Source organism: Dermacentor albipictus, chromosome 1, assembly GCF_038994185.2.
Source record: "Dermacentor albipictus isolate Rhodes 1998 colony chromosome 1, USDA_Dalb.pri_finalv2, whole genome shotgun sequence".
NCBI lineage: Eukaryota > Metazoa > Arthropoda > Arachnida > Ixodida > Ixodidae > Dermacentor > Dermacentor albipictus.
The window spans coordinates 60,305,031-60,315,091 of record NC_091821.1 but is presented as its reverse complement, the minus strand read 5'-3'; positions in this window follow the sequence as shown (position 1 = coordinate 60,315,091).

Below are 10,061 nucleotides of genomic sequence, written 5' to 3'. Positions count from 1 at the left end.
TACTCCTGCTTCACCTGAACGTCTTTCATTTATTGAGATGTTTTGCCGATTACATAGCTAGATCCCGCTGTACGTCTAGTTCCTTCAGTTTTAGTTCGTGAGCTCTCTGTCTTTCTTCTGCAGCTCTCTGCTGCTCTCGTTCCTCTTTTTCTGCAGCTTCCTTTTGTTCAGCTATTTGCATTTCCTGTGCAGCTCTTTCCTTTCCACTGCAGCATTTTGATCAGCTTTCTCAGCTCGTTTATCTCTTCCCAGGCTTCAGAAATTTCGTCCTCAAGAGCCCCACACTTCTCAATCGCCTCAACAAGCTGCAGCTTTCTCTGACCTTTTCCCGACCTCAAGTCCCAGCTCTTCACAAATTAATAACAACTCTGGCTTTCCCAATTTGTTTAAATGCATTGTCAATCCCGAACGAGGACTTTCTTGCTCTGCTGTGATGGGAGGAGGCTTTCAACAGGAGCCTTCACGCCCAGAAACTAATTTGCAGTTTTACAAAACACACGAGCTAAAACTTGGCAATACAGAGAGAGAAAGAAAGGAAAGGAAAAGCAGGGAGGTCAACCAAAAGAGCATCCGGTTTGCTACCCTACACTGGGGGGTGGGGAAAGGGGAATATAAAGAGGAAAAAGGGAGAGAGTGAGCACTGAGTGCGTGTGGGCGGGACACTATGCACAAGGACACTATAAACGGTCTCTAAGCCGGTGCACTTCAAGTATTGCACAAATACACGATTCGCTTTTCGTCCCAGTGACGGCTGTGGCCATGGTCCGAGTATCTTTGACTCGGTGAACGGTCTTAAGTCCAGTCGGTGTAAAGTTTCCCGCAGAGAGAGGCGTTGTACATCGTAGTAGAGGCAGGTACACAATAGGTGCTCGATGGTCTCCTCGCACCCACAGGAATCGCACGTCGGGCTCTCGGCCATTCCCAAACGATAGCAGCATGAGTTCGTGAACGCTACTCCCAGCCACAAGCGGTACAGCAAGGTTGCTTCGCCGCGGGAAAGGCTAGATGGCAGTTGTAGCCGTAGCGTGGGGTCCAGTTTCTATAATCGGCGATTGAAGGCACTTGAACTCCAGAGATCTTGCGACTTTTTGCGTGCATGTAGGCGAAGTTCCTTGGCAGCGTACGACCTCGCCAAAGGTATTGAACGCGTCTGGGTATCTTTGTGGGCAGACCGGGCAGCCTTGTCAGCTAGGTTGTTCCCGACGATGCCACAGTGAGCAGGAATCGATTGAAATATAATGGTGTGCCCTCTTTCCAGAGCATGGTGGTGTACTTCGCTGATGTCAGATATCATCTGCTCGTAAGTTCTGTGACGTAATGCAGACATGATGCTGTGAAGGGCTGCCTTAGAGTAACAAAATAGGACCCATTTCTCCGTTGGCTCTTCGGTGACGTACATCATAGCGGCATGGAGAGCTGCAAGTTCTGCCGATGTAGATGTAGTCGTGTGCGGCAATTTGAATTTAACTGTAACCTTCTTGGATGGAACGACGAATGCGGCAGTTGAGCTAGTAGGTGAGGTCAAACCATCGGTATATATATCTACGCGGTCATGATACGTCTGGCGCAGTAATAGGAGCGTAAGTTGCTTCAGAGCTTTTTTGTAATTCCAGGCATAGCAAAATTCACTTGAGGCTGTCGTAGGCACTACAGGGCAGATGAAGGCTTCGTCACCGGTGTAAAATATGACGGTATGCACACTTGATGAGCGTTAATCACTATTGAAAAGGTCGCTTGAGGTCTCTCGGCTGGTAGGGAGGCCAAATTGTGGTCGGAGATCCTTGACAGATGGCGAATGTGCGCTCTGAGAGAGTCCACAGCTACGTGTGTCTGGATCATACGGTCCCTAGCGATGGCAATTGTTGCTGCTGTTGACGTGCACCGAGGCAGCCCTAAACACTTGCGTAGTGCTTGACCTTGTGTGCTCTCCATAGCGCGAAAGTTCGTCTTGCATGCATTTGACAGCACTGGTAGACTGTAAGTTTTGTAACGTAGGAGTCCGAGAAACAGCACCTTGTAGAGCTGCATGATAGAACGGACTGGTGTGCCCCAGTTTTTCCCGCAGAGAAATTTAAAGACCTGAGCAACGTCAACTAATTTCTCCTTTAGATAGACGCAGTGAAGGCTCCACGAGAGGTTGCGGTCTATGATTACACCCAGAAAGCGATGTGTCTTAGCATAGGACAAAGCTTGACCATTGATTTAAACAAGATACGATGTCATTTGTTTGCGCGTAAAGCCAACCAATGTGCACTTTTCAGAAGACACACTTAGGCCTTGTTCTCAGAGATAAGACGCCGTCATGGTTGCCACCCGTTGAAGCCTGGCTCGTACCTGAGGGCGAGTCACCGCGGAAGCCCAGATGCAAATGTCGTCGGCGTATATTGAGACGCGAACTGATCGCGGTAGTTACTCCGCTAGTCCTACCAAGACAAGATTGAACAGAATGGGGCTCAACACTCCACCCTGCGGCACAACACGGCAGATGTCATGTTCCAAAGTTGGGACGTCTTCAGTCTGTAAGAAAAAGCACCTCTCAGTCAAATAGTCCCGAACCCATTGATACATCCGGCCACCAACTCCAACAGACTCAAGTGAGTTCAGTATGGCCTCATGGGCGACGTTGTCGTATGCTCCTTTTATATCTAGAAAAAGGGCCACTGATAGGCGCTTGAGGCTTTTTTCCTTTTGGACCCAGGTTACGATGTCAATGACGTTGTCAATGGACGAGCGACCTCGACGAAAGCCCGTTATGGCGTCCGGATAGATGTTGAATCGCTCTAGGTACCATTGCAAGCGAGCAAGAATCATTATTTCCATCACTTTACCGACGCAGCTCGAAAGCGCAATCGGACCATACGATGAGAGCTCAAGCGGATACTTTCCAGGTTTCAAAATGGGGATCAAGCGGCTCGATTTCCATTGTCTAGGAACGGCGCCATTCTGCCAAGACTCGTAGTAGCTGAGCAGTTCATCACGTGCGTCATGTCCAAGGTGGCATAGGGCAGCATACGTGATGCCATCAGGTCCTGGTGACGAAGAAAGCCTGCAGGTTGTAAGAGTTGTCGGGCGATCCCATCGCTGTCAACCAGATGTAGGAGTCGTCGGATGATCTCGCCGCTGCCACCATTTGAAGGAGTTGAAGGTCGTAGAGAGGAACTCGGTGAACAGGATTTATTTGCAGTATTTACAGTTGAAACATGAGGTACATCAACAGTCTCTCGTGACTGCCATATGGAGCCCGCAAGACTAACATACAGCAAACAGCTTACGAGCACACAGCTCACGAGTACATTTCTAGTACGACAACGAGCACTCAGCCAGCACACAACGAGCACGCACTAGCAGCCAACAATCGCTGCTTATATCCTCTCCGCTCGACGTCATAGTTCGACGTCATTGAAGATGACCCGCCCTTTTGGAGGAGGCGGGCTCACATACACGTGTTGCACAGGTTTCAGTGCCGCACACACACACAGGTGTAAAGGTCCGGAGCCGACGTCAGAGGGGCTTCGTAGAACTCTGCTCCGTCCCGGGTGGCACGCCGGGTAGCACATTCCTGAGCTGACCTCGCGCCACGTGGCTGCCGGTTATTCGCAGTTCTCTGAAGTGCGCCCCGTCCGCTTGGATTGGAACACGTGCAGCGGGCTGAAATAGCTGGCACGTTGCCACCCCGTACGGCAATTCCTAACAGCTCCTCCATGGCCCAGAAAATCTCGCCTGGCCAGTGCTGGCAACCGCTGGGCAGGAAGAGAATGGCTGGCGAGCAAGACGATGGCTTTGCTCTCTGCAACCTCTGCGTACTTGGAATGCCTTCAACCATCTCACAACAACTGGCACAGAAGAGTCCACCCGGCAACACAATACCGCTCAGCGTTCAAACGCCTGGAATCAGCTGTTAATTCACCAGGCCTCCTATCACAATTTCAATGCAAGTCACTCAACTGGGAATCCCAAATTTTGCCCCAAAATTTTGTGCCACCAAAGCGAGCGTACACGTTCCCCCTGAGTTTGACCAAACCCTGACCATCGCACTGCATAAGAGCAAAGGTTTACGTAGAACTAAACCGAAGGCTTCTCGACCACCAATACCCGAACATAGTTTAAGCAACCTAACTTCATGAACAGCCTGTTCTTTCCCTATCGCAGTGGCGTACTTATCTCACGTACTGTTGCCACTGAACAGTCTGGCCAACTCCATAGGTTCGTAAATACAATCGCGCTAGCTTTGTGGTCCCTATTCCGATCACGTGCTTGCATCATACAAAGTTTTCATCACGCTTACTCACATTTGTTCCTTTAGTCCCTACAGAACACGTTACTTGAACGAACAACCAAACTTGCGTAACTTACGCAACACAGAGGAACTTTCAAACAAACGTGTCTTCTAACAACTAGCTCTACGCACGCGTACTAGAGAAGTCAGAATACGGCCGCCCTAAACACACACGAGCAACCCAGTCCTAAACCTTCTGCTTCCTTCCGTCCGCACAGGACACGCGCTAATGGACCTAACAGCTCTTCTCAGTGCAAATGATGCACTAACCGAAAACCTACGTGGTTAACATTCGAAAATAAAAAAAAAACACAAAAAGAAGGTTAACTACTACACACGCGCGTTTAATAGGCCTCTCAACGATAACGTTTACACTCAGGTTACTTACACACACAAAAAAGCCTATTTACTCATTAATGAACATCTCGTGAGACTACAGGTTTACATAAAACGCATCTTTCAAACCTCTGAGCTTCTGAAACAAAAGAAAAACAAAGCTCATACTTTTACTTATTGAAAGAAATTAGTCTCAATTCGGGAAAATCTTCAAATGCTAAAAAAAAAACACACCATGTTTCACTTCTACGGAACTTCTTTTGGCCTCCCGTTCCAAGCATTTTCGACTGACTAATAATCTTGAGCCGCACTCGAGGTGGTCGCGGTTCAAAAGTTACTCTGGCTACCGAGGAACAACAAAAGGGCTGACTCACTATCAGCTCCCCCAAGACGTTACAGTCTCCTGCCAATTTGCGTCTTGGCGCCCCGTTTTCATCACGACCTCGATTGACCGCGTCGCTACTTCCCACCTGGTTCCGTCTTGCCACCTTGCGCTCCCTCGCCCTACAAGCTGAGCTTCGAAAAGAACGACGGAACGACGAGGAATTTAACTGCCCCGTGCCCTTTGTCCGCGTACGTGGAGAACATGCTTCTCGGTCTCCTTTTGACCGGTGGCTAAAACGTGCTTGATGCGCGCACGTCGTCCATGACGACCGCACCTTTCTTTTCTCCGCGCCCTGCCTTTTCGCGCCTGTCGCCGTCTTTGGCTTCGCTACATTAGCCACCGCATTCCGATCTTTTAGGCGCTTCTTTCTGCGGCGCTTTCTCCTCGAACTATCTTTTATGGCGTCATCTCGCGCCTCGTGCTGGCCGTTACACATCTCGTCGGCCCGGATCGGTCTCTTACGCACACAGTCTGAATGATACTTAACTAAATCATTCCTCTCTTGGCTACCTAGACTGGCGGAGAGCCGCACCGATCCCTGAACAATGCAGTTGTTCTCTCGTGAGCTACGGAGCTCGCCATCCCGAGAACTACTCTCAACTGCATCGTCCAGCTGGCACTTCTCTTCGGCACGGAGATCTGACCTGACATGGGTGCTCGCGTCTGTCGGGTCAGCAGTACTTTCTACTTCGCTAGCAACCTCGCTAACATTACAAGCGACGCACACTCGCGGTAACTGTGCCAATTTGTTCGCAGCTGGCCTAGCTGTCTCTACAGTCCTCTGTTGGCACAGCACCTCGTCGCTCTCACTCTGGCCTTTAACGGCCTCTGCTGCCACTAAGGCATTGTTAGCTGCTAGCACTTCGAGTTCACTTATGAACGTGCTGCTAATCTCGCAGGTGCTGCTACTTCTCTCGGAGGAGGAGGGGGAGAAACATTTATTGAAAAAAAAGAAGGAAGGACAAGCAGGTGTCTTTCTGCTTGTGCGGGCTTTTGAACAAAATCTTATCTACTTCTTCCCACTTTCGCTGCGTCCAGCCTACAGATTTCTCAAGCCGCTGTTGACTTTGCTCGATTAACTGCTCAAAACATCGAATCTCATTGTTCAATGCAGCAACGTACTGCCTCGTTACTTCTGTTAGGCCTTCTTCCTGCGAAACCCCTTTTAGTTTCTGCCTAGCTTCTTCCTGTTCTTGCCTAAATTCATCCTGTTCTAGCCTAATTGCTTCCTGTTCCCGTTTCTTACTTAGAATTCGTTTGCCCATTTGTTCTATGAATTTCAAATCATTCTCACTTTCGAGAATTGTCTTACGAATTTCTGTTTCCGTCAAGTCCTCCTCTACGTTTACCTCAATCTCTTCACACAACCACAACAGGTCAGCTCTCGTCAGACACATTAGGACCATGGTCGCTACTTTAAGCTTTGGCTCTGCTGTCACACAATACTTGTTGCGATACCCACGCAAATCAAAACACAAGTAAAAGATCCCCAGCGAATCAAATCCAAAAACACAGAGAAATTGAAGCCTGGTAAATCTTACAGCCAAAACCAAACGCTTACCCACTGAAGCAGCACCATATCACCAGTCCGGTCAGTTGCAAGAGGTGGTCAATCTCAAGTCACCTCCAACTTGATCAGGATAGCGGTTGGTCACCATGTGCCAACGTCCGTCAGCTGCCGTTGCTGTCTCCGAGTCGTAGGCCGATTTGCGAGCCGTAGGCCGATCACACCACTGTCATTCAGTTGTAAGATTTGGCAGTCGTAGCTGTAGGGATGAACGTGGGGCGATAGGACTAGGCGAGCAGGGTTTATTTGCACTATTTACAGTTGAAACATGGGGTAAATCGACAGTCTAGCGTGACTCATATGGAGCCTGCAAACTAACATACAGCAAACAGCTTACGAGCACACAGCTCACGAGTACATTGCTAGTATGACAGCGAGCACTCAGCGAGCACACAACGAGCACGCACTGGCAGCCGACAATCGCTGCTTATATCCTCTCCGCTCGACGCCATAGTTCGACGTCATTGAAGATGACCCGCCCTTTTGGAGGAGGCGGGCTCACATACACGTGTTGCACAGGTTTTAGTACCGCACACACACACAGCTGTAAAGGTCCGGAGCCGACGTCAGAGGGGCTTCGCAGAACTCTGCTTCGTCCCGGGGTGGCACGCCGGGTATCACATTCCCGAGCTGACCCCGCGCCACGTGGCTGCCGGTTATTCGCAGTTCTCTGAAGTGCGCCCCGTCCGGTTGGATTTTCTTCGGTATGCGTCGTGAAGCCCTCAAATCCAAGACGCACTTAGTGTGCCGATACCTCCTCTCCACCTCTCGCCGTGCCGCACGCAGCCTCTCCAGTTCCATATCCAAGTCTGTTCGCCTTGCTGACCTTGTGAGCGAGCAGATGGATTTTTTCAATGTCTTTGCGATTGCGTCTTCGATAGTGTGTGAAAAACCTTCCCGACATGCGTCATCCATATCCTTCTTAAACTTAGTCCAATCAACTGCACGCAAGACAGTAGAGGAGCGTTGCTCAACTCCTCTAATCTTTATGTATGTTGGAATATGGTCGCTTCTATGTGTTTCAGTGTCCGTAAACCAGTGGATGCTCGAGGCAAAGCGCCGCGACACCAAAGTTAAGTCCAAGCAGCTACTGTAGGTCGTGCCTCGCAAAAACGTAGGGCAGCCGTCATTCACACAGCCCAAATCATGGTCGGCAGCAAAGGAGGCAAGACTCCTGCCTTTGGAATCAATTTAAGTGCTTCCCCATAGCTGGTGATGCGTGTTGAAGTCACCTGTGATAACCCAGGGGCCATTGTTCATCAGTAATGTTTTCTTGAGTCGTTCGCCGTCAAAGTGACCCGCTGGGGATATGTAGGCTCCAATTAGTGTAAATGACACATCCTTCTTTTAGATATTCAGGCAGACATATTGGTTGTCGTCATGAGGCTCTACCGCGTTAGCGACTTATGTTAAGTTCGTGCGGATATAGATCATCACTTTCGTGCTCGCACCGCATGTGGACGAGACGAAAGATTCATAACCGGACAGTCTGAGTGAAGTTGATGTATTTGGTTCGCAAATGACCAGTATGGAAAAGCGATTTGTAAAAATGAATTGGTGAAAGTCTGCTATACGGGTCCTTAGACCCCTAGCATTCCACTGAAAGATCGACGCACTTTTAACCTCACTGCGGAAGGGGCTATTGGTCGAGCCATGACGCTTAAACGATGCTAGCGAACACTGGATTTAGTGCAACCAGTATTTGCAGAGGACTTCGAGGTGCTGGGGTTTGCAGCTTGTTCAGTATGATGCGCACTGTATTAATTAGCGATTGCAGCCTATCAGCCACCTGCCTGTCTTGGTCGCACAAATCACTGACAATAGACGTCGGGGGTTGTCGAGCAAAATTTTGCTGTGATTCTGTCGGTGTATGCTGTCGTTTGGGTAGAGCCGGCCAAGATTCTGCAGATGTGGTCTTCTGAGTGGCCGTGTTCTTCGCGGTCCTTTCCAGTGCCTGGCCTGGGCGGCAGAGGAGGTGGTGGTGTTATAGAAAGTGGCATGCGTGTCGCAGTCGCAGAGACAACACCCTTCCTTGAGGAGCGCTGGTGACGGGAACGTCGCTTCCTGATTTTATCGGCGGCTTCGCGATGAGATGAATGATCTCTCGCCATCTTTTTTAAGATAGCAATTTCCTTCTTAGTATGTGGGCATTTCTTCGATGAAGCTTGGTCTGACCCTCTGCAGTTTGAACACTTCATTACAGTCGCGCCACATTTATCTGCAGCGTGGGGATCGGCGGAACGGGGGCATGCTGCCTGATTTTCGCAGACGCTGCTCACGTGTCCCAGTTTCATGCATTTGCGGCACTGAAGAGATTTCGCAATGAAAGGCCACACTGCATGTCTGAAGTGTCCCACCTTAACATGAGAGGGTATATATTTACTCTTGAATGCAATCTTCACGCAGCGTGAACTGCCTAGCCGCTTAACATCAACGATGACCTCATCATTGGCTGGCTTGATAAGAACCGGCAAGTCATTATTAAGGATGGCGACGTCTACGTCGTAGATGACGTCTACGCCGGTGACTACGTCAGATCCCAGAGGGATGTAAGAGCGCACCTGAATGCCATCGAGGTCCGTTACGATGCGTAGAGGGGTCAAAGCAGCCGCATGCTGGACATCAACCGCCAGTAGATTTTTCAGGGTGTTGACTCGAATGTCTGATATTTCATTTGGCACCAGGGCTTCCAGTGACATCGACACAGATTGCCTGTTGAGTAGCTTCATGTTGACGGTAGGAAGCAAGGGAACAAATATGATGGTATTGGGGTCCGGCCTCTGCGTGTGTTTTACTGTTTGCGTACTTGGCGATGACGACGTCCTGGTGTTTCTTCTCTTCGCTCTGCGGCTCTGCACCAGCTGGAAGTCGTCATCGGAAGTGTTCTCACTGCTGAGAGAGTAGACATGGGTGTCCTCGCTGTCGCTGTCGCTCTGCTGACCGATCCGCTGCCTGGAGGCGGCCGCCGCTGACGCCGCCATCGCCGGCAGACGTGCGAGGTCGGTTACTTCCATCACGACCGAGCAGGGAGTGAGGACCAGAGGATGAACTTGGATTTTCACAGAAATAAACTGTAGCTAGAAAGAACAGCGCTGTATCAAACAAAGTCAAGCGCTCACTATTCTGCTCAAGTCAGGACGAGGGGTGGAGTATCCCATTGCTGCCTACCAGTTGATATAATCTCGACCGGGTGAAGTGGGCCTTTACCGCAGGAATCAGGAAACGACGATGAAGCCGGCATAGTGACGATGAAAAGAAGTAAAAAAAGGTTGTGTTCACTTTACTGGTACATGGATGTGACTCTCATCTGAGTCTCGAGGGGTCTCTAACACGTGGGCCAGCACGGCCTTAAATAACCACTGGCGGTCCTGTCTTCGCCGCCGTCTTCCGGAGCCTGTGGAGGAGTAGTGTTTCTCACCGTGCACCCTTTTGTAAGCTTGTGGAGAGCGGGGGGGGGGGGCGCCTTTTTGGTTTGCCCTGCATCCTTTTGTGTCAGC